This window comes from Mchenga conophoros, linkage group LG18 (assembly GCF_057382185.1).
Source record: "Mchenga conophoros isolate Kocher_MC1m ecotype Shallow Benthic linkage group LG18, M_conophoros_male_GT1.1, whole genome shotgun sequence".
NCBI lineage: Eukaryota > Metazoa > Chordata > Actinopteri > Cichliformes > Cichlidae > Mchenga > Mchenga conophoros.
Genome location: NC_140543.1, coordinates 11893683 through 11911010, shown reverse-complemented (window position 1 = coordinate 11911010; position 17328 = coordinate 11893683).

The following is a 17328-nucleotide window of genomic DNA, read 5'->3' as shown; positions in this document are numbered from 1 at the left end:
TCGTGCCTGTATTAGGATTATGCGTTTGTGTGTCAGTGCTTATATGTTCTTCCGTATGCATGAGCTTGCCTGTGCGTGCGTGCGTGCGTGCAGAAGCACACATCAACACTATTTAGGGAATTCTTGCTTCAGCAGTATGAATTCCATAATGCGCCGCGTCACATGAATGAATATATGTATTTGAATGTGGCATACATTAGTAGTGTGGGGGGCTGTGCGTTCAGATTCATGTCTGCAGAAGTTTATGCGGCTTTCTCTGCGTGCATACTCTCTCTTCAGCTTTGGTTTATGTGTGTGTGTGTGTGGGCGCGAGTGCATGTGTACAACAGTGTGTGTTGGCATGTATGTGTATATGTGTACAATGAACACCCGGTTTCCATTACCCAGGCCGGCGTGGTTCCCTCAGCCAGACCACAAACCTCCTGTCTCCACTGTGGCTCCACCCAGCGCTGCCACAGGCTTCCCAGAAAAGAACAGTGTCTAATTAAAAAACTTTAATTACATTCATCTCATCTCTCTCGCACTCACATACACACACGCTTGGGGAGAATAAAATAACTGTATATAAACAATTCCTTGTGATAGATGAGAATGAAAGGCCAAGCCAGCAGGTTTTTTTGTTTTGTTTTGGGTTTTTTTGTTTTATTTCCTCCCAGGCGGAGAACGGCTTTTAATCAGTTGCTGACATGCACGAGCCATATAGTCTCCTACGATGTTGTCCTCCACTTGAGCACCATCTGGAATTTCTTCAGCTCTAAAAGGACTTTTTTTGATCGTGCTGTGTGTCGCTCTGTCCTCTGCTGTCTTTTCACGAGTAGTTTTATGCTCCCGATATGATCTCTGAGGCATCTTAAATGTTGAAGAAGAAAAGTATAAATCACTGAACAACTGTGCATCTCCAGTTTATGTACTGTATAAACACACTCGGGCTATTAAACTGATTTGTGGGATGGCACTTAGAGTGACACGACTGTAAAATAACGCTCTATTAACGGGTCGTCTTCAGAGTGAATGTCACATTAATGCAAGGAGGATCTCTGAGGAATTTTCCTGTGGCGGTTCACTCATCACCTTGAACGCATGGGCCTCCCTATCTGACCTGCTTCCCCTCCCGTTCCCATCAGACTGCATAGATGTAGGTTTATTAACTGTGACCCTGTGTGTCCACAGACAATGTATGTCTTTGTTGATCAGGATGGCGAGAGTCGGACCGGTTGAGGTAGGTTATCGGGCCATCTACAGAGGACTGAGAGAGTCGGCTGGATCGCGGCAATCTGCCTGCGGGACTCATTGTTCAGGCCCAGACCAGATGTTCCAGCTGAGAGATTACCATCATATCACTCCTCAGTGGGGAGTCCAGCCGCACTCTCCACGTCCTACGTCACTGTCTCCCCTTCCTCTCTCATCCCTTATCTTTTCCACCTGCTCTGTTTTCTCTACATCCACAACATTTGCTCCCTTCTTACTTATCTCCGTCCTACTCTTTCCCTTCTTTTCTCCTGTTTCTGCTCCTCCCTTACTCCCTGCTTCCATCGTGTATCCTCTCCTTCCTTATTTCCTCATCTCCCTTTCCTTACATCCTCCTTTTCTTTATTCTTCACTTCTTCTTCTTCTTCCTCCTCTTTCAACTCCTGATGCACCTGTTTTCCCTCCATCCTTTTCTTTTAATCATTTTTCTTTCCTCCTTACCTTCATGTTACTCTCCCGTCTTCCTCAGCGATAACAACCGAGGGACTCACTTTGGTCAAACACAGTTCACGCTGTTCTCTTCTTCCCCTCCTTCCACCTCTTGTTATCAGTCTCCGCCATGAAGTCTCGCTTTAATGAAATTCCCCTGCTGATCACTCTGACGGATCTGAAGGCAGTGTTTGTTGGGAGACCACATCTGGGGAGTAGCTGAGGGCATGAAAAGGAAAAGCAACTGTAATCTGGTTCTAAAAAATGTTATCTGGAGTCTGTCCTAATGTGGAATCGTTTAGGAGAAGATTTGATTAAAGTAACTTGTAGATTTGGTGAAATGTAACACATTTGATCAAAGAATCCACGAGTTTTAACAACTGCCAAACTGGAAATGCAGTTTTCCCTGGTCAATCCAAAAATGTGTACAGTAAATCCTCTGCTGTGGGAAAAGCTCCAGTTTTGGCTTTAAGAGTTTTAAGATTAGGCTTAACACTTGTCTTTGTGTTAAAGCTTACAGTTAGAGCTGATCCGTCGTCCACTCTGTGCATTTATGCCTCTGCTGAAACGTGCGTCTGACCTCACTGTGTTGGTGTGGTTAGAGTGGTGGAAAGCGTGTAGAGCAAGTCAATAAAAGATTAGGTGGTGGTGGATGAAGGCATAAAATTCAGGACTTTCACCCACCAGACTGGGGTTTGTGTTACATGTGAACCTGGATTTACTGGACTTAATGTTTTCAGTAAAAACACAGTTGAGGTTTCAGCATGAATAAAAACTTTGTTAGGGTAAGGCACCAAAACTACTTGCTCATCTTTAGGTTAAGGACATTTACATTAAAATAAACCCCTTTTGTTATATTGACCCTGTATTTATATATATATATTAAAAAAACCCACTACTGACTGGTCTTTTTTGACAGCAGGCCCTAAAAAAAGTTTTGCCCATGTGCATCCTACCCCCTCATTTCAAGCTGTTAAGCTATGACATCACAAAGCGTGATTGTTGCTGGCCTAACATTGATCATGATGTCGTAAGAACAAAATCCACATGGCATTATCAGATTATTCACTACCCCATGTTATAAGCTCTTGAGAATATTTCTGTTTGCAGATGGCCACCCTCTCTCAGCCTGGTCTTGTCTGAGGTTTTTTTCTTCCCCACAAAGTGCTTGCTCACAGGGGACACTTGGGTTCCTTACTACAATGGTGTAATGCCATTATATGACATGTATATAATAGATTTATATGCACGACGTGATGAATTATACGAATTGCATTTCACTTAAAGAATTGTCAAAAGAGTCTGATCCTTTTCCAATCCAGCTATCCAGACATCAAGGTAAAGACAGCCTACTTTGTCTTCAGCCTTCACCTCCCAGATTATGGCTTCATCACAAGTGGCACTGTGGCTTCTTCCCGAGAAGAAAAGGTCACCAATCTCTAAAGGGGAGGTCACCCTGTATATTACTTCAGGCTGTGAAGTCGGTACGGATCGTCTCTATTTGGGATTCAGCAGCATGTCTTGCTGTTTTCAAGAGCTGTGTCAGCCTAGACATCCTCAACAATATTATTATAAAGACCTGTCAAAACAGGGAAGGAGGTGAAAGAAACATTTCATTCAATGACTCCACTGAGAGCAGCAGCTATGGGAAAACAGCAGCGCATGTCAATTGGATTGAAGTCTGGATCCTTAATGTTTTTTTCACCAGATGTTAAAATACCAATTATAAGCTGTTGTTTCCTGGGCTGCTGTTAAAGGGTATTGCTTTGATCTTGTTCCACCTGGACTCTTTGTCCTGTATGTGTCCGAGTGTGGAGGGCAGCATTGATGTAGGTCTGCATAAAAAGTGGGCCTTGTCTTTTCTTCAGCCAGACACCAGCACTGCAAGAGCTTCACTTCTGGGAAATTTCATATAAAAACATGTTTTACAGATAGATTTTTAATCTGCAGTTTGACGTAAGATAAGATAAGAACCATGTTATTAACAAGTTTTCAGCAGTGTTGTCAGTGTTGGAGTAGGGAGGATGAAGGATCTTTGATATTTCTTGAGCACACTTCCATGCTTGACATAGTGTCACATAATCTGAAAAATCCTCTAGTTACCATCTGCTCAACTGTACAGGTGCAAAAACTGAACAAACATGATCCCCATTTTGCTCGGAGCAAAGGTAAGTAAACACACCAGTTTACAGAAAACTCAAGTCATTTTCATCGGTTTTACTTTTCTTTATACTTTTCTGAAACCAGTGTAAGCAGTACATACAGTAAATGCATAGATGTAGACATAAAAAGAATAAGTAGACAATTTTTGTTGTAAAAAATAAGAAATTAGCATGCATTTGCCACTTCATGCTACCACTGAACAGCAATGTTCAGTAATTCCAGTATTTATTCTTTATTAAGAATCAACAGCTCAATGAAATACTTGTTCATTAGCTGCTAATGAATCAATATTATTACGTGTAAGTAATTATGACTGTGTGTGATTCTGCAGGGGGACACCTAAGATTAGATGTCCAGTGGGTGTGGAGTGTGAATAAAACAAAGAAACCAGTCACCATAATTTAGCTTTATGAGCTCCAGTAGATTTTTCTTTGTGTGCGTGCTGTGATCAGCTGACCTGCTCTGCTGCTCTGATATATGCACTGCTCTCTGTGTTCAGCAAGATATAAGCAAATGTTTCACAAATTGCAGATTACGGATGATTTCCAAACCCCCCAGACACTAATAAAGTAGTAAAAAGGTAGAATATTTTTCAGTGAATCCAATCAGCATCATTCACTTAAACATGAATTGATTTCTGCTACCCTTGATTTAACGTAACACTTAATTAAAAAATAATAATACATGCAAGTTTTTTAAATCAGTTCTTACTTTTCCAAAGTCCTTTTCTGTCCTGTCTATCTTATGTCTTTCTCCACATATGAAAGTGAAATGCAGCCGCTACTACAATTAGCTCACAGACAAGCTTGGCAGAAGCAGTTTGTGTGTTTTGTGATATTTGTTGAGCGGTTTTAAAAATGTGTATTTTGAATTTACCTGCCACTTAAAAAGGTGTAATGGTGGCGTACAACAACTTTTGTACATGTGAACCATGAACACATCACGGGGATGACGAGAGAAAAGGCATGTGTTAAATCAGGCTGTTAAATCTCATTATTTTCTTATTACTGAACAAGTATCTGCATGCCCAGTGCACCGCCAGCCTGTAGCACATGAAACATGAACTCATTTGATAGTAATGTGGGTTAACCTGCCTAATTTCTTATTAACCGAATGTCCCGGAAAGCCGTTCCAGATCACTCAAGCACACATTAACATCATTGTAACCATCCTAGTTTGTGGCTGCCTCTCTTCTGTTTTCAAGTTTATCACATGGTTTCTAGCCTTTAGTAAGTATATGATTATATTGTATATCTCTTGCTCAAAAGCAAAATTTATCTACTTTCCTCTTTTCCAGTTTCAAATTGTGCAATCTTTGAACAGTCTTTAGATTTGAAAGATGCGTTTTTTTCATGTCACTTTCAAAGGAAGTGAAATCTTTGACAAATTATCTCCAGGGTTTCTGTGTAAAACAATACACAGCAGCAGTGACCGCTTTCCGCCACAGATGTCACCAAAATCAAAGCAACGTGAATGTTACGATTATGGCTTTAAGTATCACCATCAACCGTTCTGCTTTCATCCTCTCACACATGACTCACATCAGCCCAGAGCTGTTGTTATCGGCTGCTCCGGCGTCCTCGAGCTGCTCTGACCCTCTGAGAGCTGCTCCATTAACAGTGACGGCCTTGTCTCAAAACCAGCACAAGCGGTCAACAACACCACAGTCAACGGTTTTGAACTCACTATCTAACAACAAGCGCCCAGCATCATGTAATGTGGTGGCTGAGCAGAGAGTTTAGGCGCTTATTGAATCAGACTAATCTTGCGGCCGACATGTTCAAAGGAAACCTTTATTTTCCAGGTAGTGGCTGCCAGCCCAGTGAATGACCGCAATAGAACAAAGAGGGTAATGGAAAGATGTGTGAGGTTTGCTGTGTGCACATACTTCCTGGGAACTCATTTGAAGGCACAGTTATCGACATCAAACCAGACTTTAAACTCTTGATATAAAAGACTCGAGCAGTGATTAAAAATGGGCATTTCCTTTCCAAACTCCCACAAGATAAATCAAGCTCAGCCACGGACAAGGAACGCACAAGCGCCTAAAGTTTGACCTGCCGCCATAAACACCACGAGGGCCACGAGGTCGACAGGCTTCCTTCACATGGATTTCAATCCCCTCCTGCATAGCAGTTGCTGTTTCAGCTCAAAGTTGTCACATTGTGCAGGGAACAGGTGGCGTGATGGCGACCGTGTCACTGCAAGGGGTAAAAATGGGGTATGACACATTGTCGGGTGAAAAGAAATTACGGTGGCCCTAAGAGGTCAAATTGACTGCAGCTTAAGAAAAACCCAGCAAATATTTTTTAAAATGCTGAAAAGGTGCACGAAACACAACAAAAGTTGAATAAAACACAATAGAAATAGTTAGATGTGCTTTTGCAGAATTTTTCTATTTACTGGTGTTTCTGAAGTTGCAATGCATTTGAACTTTCAGGGCCACCGTAGAAAATAGTTCTTACATGAAAGTGCACAAGAGCAAAGTTTTCTTAGGGTAATTTTGGTTAGTTTTCTTGTTTTTGCTGATCTGCTAAGTTTAAAAAAATACATTCAAGGGAACACAGTCGAAATTTTAAAAACTCTAGATGGATCACTTGATTTATACCAGACTTAAAGGTGGTTACAGCGGGGCGCAGCGTGTGAATGTAAACAGGATACAGCACTGACTCTAATTCTATACAAACACTCCGTTAGCACATGCCTTTCCCTGCAGTGTACACACACCTATGACACAAGTCCATCGGCTGTCACAGGCTTTCTGAGGGGGTTAAAGAAACTTGGATGATTAAATGGCTCACAAGGTGAATTATTTACCAGCCTGATAGTGTTAAAGGCTTGAAACCCAACATGAGTGATGAAAAAAGTGGATAAACTGAATGGGTGCTTCCTCCTCGCCCATCACCGCCACCTTCCACACACAGACACAAACTCAAGTTAAACATGTGCATAGGTGTTGGGCTACGGATCTGATAACTGAGGCCCTTTAAACGTAAACATGTGAGCTAGCATTTCCTATCCATCATGTCACGAGCACAGACAGATGAAAGGAGGAGGAGGGGATATGATTCACTGACAGTCTTTTAATGACTCTCCACACCTTCTCCAGTAATGGTGATAGACTTGTTTCTTCCTGAGGAAAGGCAAAGGATAATGTTCCCGAGAGGTGAAGCACCACTTATTTTGACTTTGACAAATTTGCTTAAGGTTAGGCTAACCGTGAAAACTGAAGTGGGGTAATGATTAAATATCTTTAATATTATTCAGTTAGTGTTGTTATCGAGGTAACTTATCCAGCTCTGATCATTAGCTGCTCTCTGCCACCAGCAGTTGGTTTCAGTTCATTAGCAGCAAACACTAACAGTTCACAGCAGTTTAGAGATGTTGTTAAACCCACCCTTTTATTGGCCAGATGTAAGCTTCTTATACTTTTCTTCCCATTCAGCCTAACACTGCATCCACTTTATGGGGGAACAGATATTTAAGTCACTATAGAGACCAACAGATCTGTCTTATCCAACAAGGATGCACAGCAATGCAAAGAAACAAGTGGAACTTTATTTATAAAACCCCATATATATATTATAATATATAATATATATGTATTATATATATTATACAAAAAAGTGCTTAACACATATTTTATGTCCTAAATTAACAGTCTGGATAAAAACTAAAATAATTTTTTAATGTTTCTGTAACGGTTAATCCACCAGTATGTGGAAGTTCTTTAATCTAAATGATATTTTTAATGATAAAATATAATGACTGCTGTTATCCATGAGTGATTGCGTTTACTGTTTTGTAAAAGTGCATGATTAGTTTTTGATTAAGATGCCAAATTACAATTACTACTTGGATTCCTGAACAGGAAAATGAGTTTCAATGAGTGAATGGCTCAAATGTGGGTACAACAATGTAAATTAACTTTGTTACTTGCCCAAAAAATAACATCATTTTTTAGGTTTAAACAGGTTTTTTGACAGATTTCTGAATTATTTTTTTCTTTTATGTTTCTAACAACTGGTCTAATGAATTTGTTAATGACTATAAATTAGAGGCGAGTGGATATCGCAACATACGGTCTTACATTCCTTCTTACACATATACATCCACAGATACATTTTGTGTGAACTATAGCCTATTTAACTATAGTGTGGGCTGATTGATTAAGACAAGGCTAAGCAATAAAAATAAGATTTCAGCAGTCTTTTAAAACAAATCAATGACTCAGCAAAGTTTAGCCGGCACAACCACAAAAGCACCTAATCTTAATCACATTATGACTGCTGGAACCTCAGCAGTCATGTTACTTGTGCAGGAGTCTGGTCACGTCAGGCTTTAAACAACTTTTTAAAAAGAATTCAGAATTTTATTGGAAGCTAATGAAGGGAAGCAAGGGTGGGATGATGTGCGAACGCCGACTAAATTGTGTTAGAGAGAATTTAAGCGGATACTAAAAGTTTCAGGTTACTGGCACACAATAAAAGGCTTAATTCTTTATACTGATTCTGAGATGAAAAGAACACGACTGGATGAGCTTAAAAAGTTCAGATTTAAACATCAAATGCTGTTAAAAAATAACACCAAGATTCTTTGCAGATGATTTGATACTGATAGAGAGGGGGCCAGTATAATGACTCACCTTCTTAGTGAAACTGCCAGGGCCAAACATTTCAGAATTTCATCAGTTTGGCCTTGGCCGAGATGACGTCCAGTGTTTTTTGGCATAAGAGAAACAGTGCACTCCACTGATGCTTCTGCAGATGTTAAAAGCATGAATCCAAAGCATTCTGTCAAAGAAAGCGGCTCAGTAAAAACTCGTAAACTCTTGTGAAGCAAATATTGGAAAACAGCCTGATGTCAGACACTGCCATTAAAGTTTAGAGGAAGCAGGCTCGTCATTTTGAATCAAAGCCCATTAACGCCCATTTTTTAACATTAAAACGTTTATGAATTAGATACACAGTAAAGAGCTGACTCTGTAGACATTTTCAGGCATGCTCTGCACCCATGATGTGGTGCACATTAAGAAAGAGCAGTTACCTGAATACTCTGTCCACCTGGCACTCTCGCCTAAACCAGTATTTCCAGCACCAAGGACTTATTAGAAATCGATTTGGATGATGTAAAACAGTAGGTGGTGGACTGAGTCAGCTTGAACCACTAAAACCTTAATTTTTATGAGTGTAATAGAAATGTAACACCAGCATTGCTCTTTTTTTCCAAAAGTGTAGTCATATCCCTCTGTTTACACCACATAAGTGTAATTTTAAAAGGTAATTTGGGGGCTAGTCCACACCTCCGTGTCCAAGTTCATTATCACCAACTAATTTGTTATTTTTACAACCTTCTTTAACCTTTTCCAATTTCTCTCTGCGCTCCACCATCTCTTTTTTATGCAAGCAGAACTTTCAAACAACTAATAGTTTCAAGAAAAACTGTTTACACTGCGGCCTGTGGATTACCCAGTGTGATATTCCAAGAAACAGCATCCATGTTGGATGATTCCAACATGATTTATGTCCAGTGCCAGTGCAAAAATTAATAGGCTCCATATGCACTTTAGTTATGGATAAAGTTAAGCCGTGGAGGTCTGGAGTAATACATAGCATGTATCCAAGAGCCTCTCTAAACTCTTAGCCAGAGCTTTAGTTTCCTAACCTTAACCATATTTTTGTGAGCCATCCATTTAATAATTGATCTCATTTCCGTGCAGCTCATCCTTACTGTGCATCAACAGTGAAGCCGACTTAAATCCACAACACATTCAGTTACAATGCGATTCAGACACAGTGTAACATAAAGGGTTTGAACCCTTTTTTTTTTTTTGGCTTGTTTTGCCCAAAGAGGCTTCGAACAGCAAACGCCCACTCTAATCTGCATCTGTGGTTCCTGGTTGAGGCGGCTGTTTAATGAGAAGCATTTCTGCCTCGGCGAGAGAGAGAGAGACACAGAGAGAGAGGGGGGGGGAAAGATGGCCCATCTGCAAGTCCTTTAATTTTCAAGATTTGTACCTTTGATTTTGGCTTCCCCTCAATTGCTCCGCTCCAGTGACACCAGGTTGCCCGTGTGTGTGTGTGCATCTGAGGGGGCAGGGGATTCACACATGTGGTTTCGGGTAGCCTTCAGGGGCAGCCACATGTTGCAGGAGTTGCTATCTGCTTGGCAAAGGTGAATGAAATATGATAGTTGCTGGGGGTTCTTTTTATGCTTCTGTCCCACAGTGAGGAATGCAGACAGGGGGAGGGGAGGTGTCTGCCATTATTCCCGGAGAGACAGAAATATAACGTTGCCATTACTGATGTCAGTGACATCTGGCTCCTGTGTGTCATATCGTATGATGGCAGATAATTTGATCCAGTACAGCGTAAATGACATTAAAATAACTCGCATAGCTGTTCTGAGTCGTTTAAACTTCAGTGGTTTAAAAAACGTTGAACAGGTGAAACTAATAAGGGGCATGTTACTCCAAATGCATAATAGTTAGGCTTTATTTTAACCTCTTGAGCCTCAATTTTGCCCCTAAAGCTAAATAAATCAGTGATGTCTGCTTGTTCCAACACTTTATCTGAGTGTTTTTATGGCTGCACCAGATTTCTCACACTTGATTTTATGTGCAGCTCCTCTAATTCAGTCTGACATATGTGGTATCTTTGAGAACATGGGCGTCTCCACTAGAATTTAAGTTTAACTTGTATGGGTTTGAACAATGCTTGGCCACATACCACGAATCTGCAGCAATTCGAGGGTTCAAGAGGTTAGCTTCAAAGGGCATAATTGATTTAAACTAATGTAGGCTCACAAAAATCACCTTTTGTGTTAATTATGTAGTGGTCAGAATAAGAAATATATTTGGAAACACTAAATATCTTACAGATTCACTATGATAATATTAGTGTATAGCATTATTTAGGTTTCTGAGCTAAAAGACTGAACATGACATGCAAGGAAAACGCATCATTTGTCTGTTTTGCTTTCAAATTATGCAGAAAAACAGAGACAGCTTCAGTTTTTAACATTAGCTAAACTTAACCTAAGTGGTCGTTAAGGCCAGCTATTCTGTCGTTTTCCTACTGCATGATATGCAACATCAGAAAGTGGTTACTCACACAGATGTGTAACACATCAAACTGCTTTGAAGATCACCACTAAGCAATTATTGTGATTTGTTTTTCCATCTTTGTTTCCATATTATACAACAATTGCGCTATTTCAAAACCAACTCAAGGTCCTCCCACTGTCCCCATCTGCACTTGCTAGTTTTTGCAGCAACTTCAAACCATGTTTTGCAGCATTTATCTCCAAATCCAAAGTCCTTAAGTAGATCCACCCAGATGCCAACTCACCAGACTCCATCCACAGACGAAGACCGTTCAGTTCAAATGAGTATTTGAACTGAACGGTCTTCGTCTGTGTGTTTGAAACTACAATTTTAAAAATGATCAATAAACTTCTATTCTTAGTTGCATGTCACCCCAGTAGAGCACTACACTCTCAGACTGTGGGTTTTCTTGTGGTTCCTAGTGTAGAATGGGAGGCAAAGCCTTCAGCTTTCAGGCTCCTCTTCTGTGGAACCAGGTCCCAGTTGGGATTTGGGAGATAGACAACCCCTCTACTTTTAAGAGTAGGTTTAAAATTTTCCTTTGTGATAAAGCTTATAGTTAGGTAAGTGTATAGAAACAACTCTGCATTAATTATTAATTATTATCCATCTCCGGCTCTCTTCCACAGCGTATCTATTGCCCTGTCTCCCTCCCCTCACCCCAACCAGTCATGGCAGATGGCTGCACTTATCCGAGCCTGGTTGTGCTGGAGGTTTCTTCCTGTTAAAAGGAAGTTTTCCTTTCCAGGTGTTTCCCAATTGCTTGCTCATAAGGGTCTTCTGGTTATTGATGTATTATTGTCGTGTAATACCTTACAACACAAACCGCCTTGAGGCGTGATTTGTGATTAGGTCCGAATTGAATTGAATTGAACTCTCTAACACATTCACATCAATACACTGTTATTGTAGCTTTTGCTGGTTTTTGTAGTGGCAGTGCAGCAGTGTTGGTATATTAGTCTACTTCCCTAAAAATGGGTAAATAAGACATCTGGACTCATTTGTTTAGCACCTGCCAAAGGAAAAAGGAGTCTCAGCATAGATCATTCTTGGACACTAAGCCACAGCTGGAATATCTGGCAACCAAAGTCTTTTTTTGCAGCCTGTCTCCATGTAAACTTTTCAGTTTGTCTCAGCGTTGTTTAAGCGTAGTACAAATTGCACCGCATAGTGTGGGCTTGTTTTAAGTAGAGTGTGCAGAGTGTCTTTTAGCAGAGACATCAAACACAAATCTGCTTGTCGGGCAATGGAGATGTGCGTGCAAATGGGCTTTTGCTGTATGTGTAACTTCTCTGTAGATCAGATGACTGTGGGTAACGTGAAAGAGGCAAACCACAGATAATTGTCACCTGACTGTGTAGTTCTCTTTTCAGTTTCTGCTTCTCTCTCTTCTCTCGTTGGTGACACTCCCAACATCAGCGCACACGTTTTCAGCCAAAAAAGCTAAAAAAGCTCCGGAGACCAACATGTTAAAATATCCAGCAGCATGAATCTGGTCTCTTTGGGTAATTTCCTTTGTTTGGTTGGTTGTTTTTACAAAATAACTGTTTAAATATCTCTGAAACATACTTATTATTAGGAGCAGAACCAATTTATCAGTTGATTGTAACAAAGGGCAGTCTAAGGAGTTGGCTCCAGCAATTGCAATTTGTTTTTATTTAATTTAATTATTAGGTGATGGGTGTGCCATATTTAAAAAAAGAGAATATTGAACAAGTTTAAATATGACAGTGGTCTATGATTCAAATAATTTTCTGTTTTCCAAGAATGAGTAATTACCTACGTTTAGAGTTGCTAATATAATGAGTGAAGTACTATTTGGTACTATTTTGGTACTATTACAATTAACAGTCTTTGGGTCAGTGTTTGGTGCTTACTGCATGGTTAGGCAGCCAGCAGCATGAGACTTCTGTGGGTCAGAAGCCTCGGAGCTGTGGACCAGATGCACACGATTAACTCAGGCTACTTCAGATTAGTCCTCTTTTGAAGTTCAAGTTCCTTTTTTGTGACATTTTCCTTTGGAGATCAGCGATGCCTTGTAACACAAGACAGAGGGGAGGGCTGAGTGAGCTCAGAAGGCGGGAGCAGGGGGCAGCATGGGGGTCTTTTTGGGTGGTCCGCCCCCGAATGAGGAATGCCGATAGTTTGTCTTTGAGCTCATACAGATTGCTCTGTCACTCGGTATCTGATTTGGCCCTCGAGACCTCACCACCTGCAAACAAGCCCACCGGCCCTTTAAGCTGCACAAAAACGCATTAGGGTATGAAACAGTCAATACTGCCTAACTTTCACATTTTAAAAGAATGCCAGGACTTGTCTTTACTCTACAATCACATAACAAAAACTGTTTATTTTATAGTGTTATATTATTATATATATATACTGGCTGAGACAGTATTCCTTTACTGGTTTTATTATTTTATCTTTTTTTAGATACGGACGTGACTGTTTGTCACAGGCTGGGTCTCTGACCCAGGATTTTGAGTTCTATTTTGTAATTTTCTGAAGTTTTCATGTTAGTTTGGTCATAAGTTTGTGTGTTATTCTTATTTAGGGTTTAGTGGAGGTTTAGGATAGTGATTATTTATCATCTGTCTCCCTGGTTTCTGTGTTTGGTTCCTTGTCTAGCCTTGTGTTGCTGTGTCTAAGTCTTCATATTTCCTGTTTTATTGTGAAAAGGCTCTTGTGTTCTGTGTTCATGTGGTTGATTTTACTCTCCCCTGTGTCATTATTTTTCATTTGCCAAAACGCTGCCTTGTCCAAACACAGAGTAGTAATGATTTTTAACAGTCTTTGGGTCAGTGTTTGGTGCTTACTGAAAGGTTAGGCATGGTTCACGGGGTTAGGAAGCTCATCTTGTTGAGGTTGCCGGTTCGATCCCCTACTCTGTCTGTCTTGGTCGTTGTGTCCTTGGGCAGGACACTTCACCTACTGGTGTTGGCCAGAGGGGCTGATGGTGTGATATAGCAGCCTTGCTTCTGTCAGTCTAACCCAGGGCAGCTGTAGCTAAAACTGTAGCTTGCCTCCACCAGTGTGAGAGTGAATGAATAGTGGAATTGTAAAGTGCTTTGAGGGCCTTGAAAAAAAGCGCTGTATAAATGCAATCCATTATTTTTATTCTAGTCAGCTGTGTCCTCATGTGTCTCCACTTCCCCTAATCAACTCTTGTGTGTATTTAATTCCTCAGTCTTCCTGTGTTATCTTCCCTACCCTTTGTCACAGTTTCCCAGTCTGGTCATAGTAAGTCAGAGTTGTTATCTTGTCTAGTCACAGTGAGAGTCCTACTCATAGTTTTCCAGTTTATGTTCAGGTTTGCCCTCAGTTTTGCCCTTTTGTGTTTTCGTGAGTTTTCAGCCCTAAATAAAGGCTCGCTTTTTATTAATTCCAGTTTTGTCTGCACTTGGGTCCTCTACTCTCTCCACACAGTCTGCCCCGGCAGCCCGTGACACTTTTAGGACTTTTAGAGCTTATATTTGATCACTATCACGCAAACTTTTTTTGTTCCAAAAATATTTTTGTGGGTGGAATGGAGTTTTTTTTCCACGCGTGTATTTAGAAATTCTACAGTACATTGAACATTGAATTTATTAGTATGAGTTTTTTTTTTACACAAAATAAACCATTAAAAAGTCACTGTAGTATTCCAAACACTTTACACTAAATAAATCTTTTACTTGCCCTCTCTTTAACAGTACCAAAGACATCAATACACGTCCCTGAAATACGATATGATGACAGGTTTAATGCTGGTTCTGACCGCTGTTCGGTATGTTGACCCTTCTTCTCATGGCGTGTTTCCACAGCCCTACGACGATGCAGCCAAGACACAAAGACCTTTGGTTGACTTTATCAGACTTAGACACTTAAAATACATGAAAATCAAATTGCCTCACTTGAGTTCATGTCAGTTGCAGCTGAAGACAACAAATTTGTTCAGTGGACTCTAAAAAGACATGCAATGAACTTCATTTATGTAATTTCCTCCAGCAGGGCTCCAGAAATCTAATTCATCAAAGTCTTTGAACTATAAAGAGTTTCATTACCAAAGTAAGGCTCTTTGACTGTAATGTGCAGTTACCTGACTGTAGTATCCCTACATGTCCCAGCTACTAAAAAAGTCTTCTAACATCTTTCAGCTGATTCTAAGTTCAGCCCTGTCACTTGTATCTCCACCTTCTCCCTAAACACCCCAACAGTCAAATTACTTATTTCTAAAGATCACGAGAACACGTAGGTGAATATCTTACTCTGCTTGTTGCATGCAGTTCACATATAATCTTCAGAGGAAATTATTTGTGGTGAGGCTGAATGCAAAGTTTGTTGCTCATTGAAAACTGGCACTTCTGAGTTTGTAACATGAAACTATATTTTCATTTCAACTCTTCAAAAATCTGTTTCTATAAACTCCGTCTGAAGATTGAAGGTTCAAAGTTTTGTATTGTGATTAACAGGGGCAACTTTTTTGAATTATTCTTGTTGTTGAATAGATTAATTCAGGTCAGTTCAGTGTTATTTATATAATGCGAAATCAACAATAGCATAGAGAAAATAACAACAATCAGATGAGCAATCACTTGGTGACAGTAGGAAGAAAAAAAACTCTCATTTAACAGGAAAATACCTCCAGCAGAACTGGGCTCAAGGAGATTGGGGGAGGAAGCCATGACAAAAGACACACTGTGGAAGAGCCAGAGATGAAAAACAACTAATCTTTTAAGGCCGAGAGGTGTGTGAAGAGGAAACACCCAACTATATGCTTTATCAAAAAGGAAAGTTTTAAGCCTAATCTTAAAAGTAGTGGGGGGTCTGGCTACCATATTTAAACTAGGGGCCAGTTCCACAGAAGAGGGTCTGAAAGCTGAAGGATCTGCCTCCCATTCTCCTTTTTAATATTCTAGGAAGTAAACCAGCAGTCTGAGAACAAAGTGTACTGGAATATATACTTTATTTTATATCCTCATATTACAGATTTAAGTTTTTTTAAGCATTCATTTTGATAAATGTAAAGCCTTTTGGATATTCTGGCATGTTTATACAGTTTGTACTCTACCTGACTAATTTAAGTTAATGATAATATAAGGATATTAAGAATATTCAAATAAACGTTGAGGAGAATGTCTGATGAACATACAAGGAGTCTGAGTTTGCTTTGCGTACAACAAAAGCAGCTTAGCAGCGAGAAAGCCTCACTGTTGACAAAAACAATATGCATCTGAAAAATGGAAACCAAATGTAAGTAAATGATGAGTTACTTGGCTTAGCGTGCAAACATATGTGTCACAGCACTGGATAAATGCATTCCTTCTCCTGCTCTGAGCAACAAACTGCACCAAAAAAAAAAGAAATAAAATTAAGCAATAAACAGTTCTTTCTTTATCTGCACACTATATTGAATAAGCTCCATTGAATTAAAGGGTAAAAAAAATGCCACATGAAAATAATAGTGTCAATAGAAAACATGACTGTCTCCATCTGAAGCGCATAAAAGTAAAGTAATTATCTGCTGCTGCACACAGTAAGTCCTCTATAAGCAAAAAAAAATTGCTTTGCCTTGGTAACTGGTTGTTTGGGTTAAGAGAGCTGAAAGTGCCAATAAATTACCTTTATTTAAGAGGGAGGCCAAAAAGAAAAGGAGTCTAGATGAAACGACTTCACGTTTTTAGAAATGCATGCTATATTTCACTGAGTTCTGCAGCTGCGCCGTGGCTTTCTTTGAAAATCCTCGTGGGCGCCCTGACAAATAATGAGACAAGTGTTTGCGATAGTTTAGATATTGTCCAGCATTTTCCTCGGTCGCTCCTGCAGTCTGTTTCCAACCTGCTGGCGAGACCAGACAAAACGAGCCTGCCAAGAGATGTTGTCAGTGATGTGTTTGAAAATCCATTGCCTCGCAACTCATCAGTAATGAAGTGTTTGAAACAGTGTGGGCTGGAGAGTAGTGAAGGAGCGAGAGTGGCTTCAGGCTCAGTGACGAATCCTCTGCAAGTTTCTAATGGCAGAAAGAGTCATGCAACACTTTGGCCTGATCATCAATAAGGTCCAGTGCTCACGATCGCTTTTCTCAATCATTATCTTGTAAACTGACTTTTAATCTTTGCTCAATGTTTCACTTTATGTGGTGAGGGTGAATGAACCCCACCTGGACTCTGTGAGTGGTTCTTGAAGTGAACCACAAGACGTCTCAGTATTGAAACATAGCAAAGGTTCAATCTGATCTCTCACTAAAAATGCACTGCTACATTTTTTGGAGCTCATTCACTATAGCTCTTCAGTTAGATTGAATTGTGTCTGTTCAAAGATATTGTAGTCTTGGATTGCAAGTTTACCTCGATATTTCTGTCTACAGTCTTGTTGTTGATGCTCTTTACCTTCTTCTCCTTCCA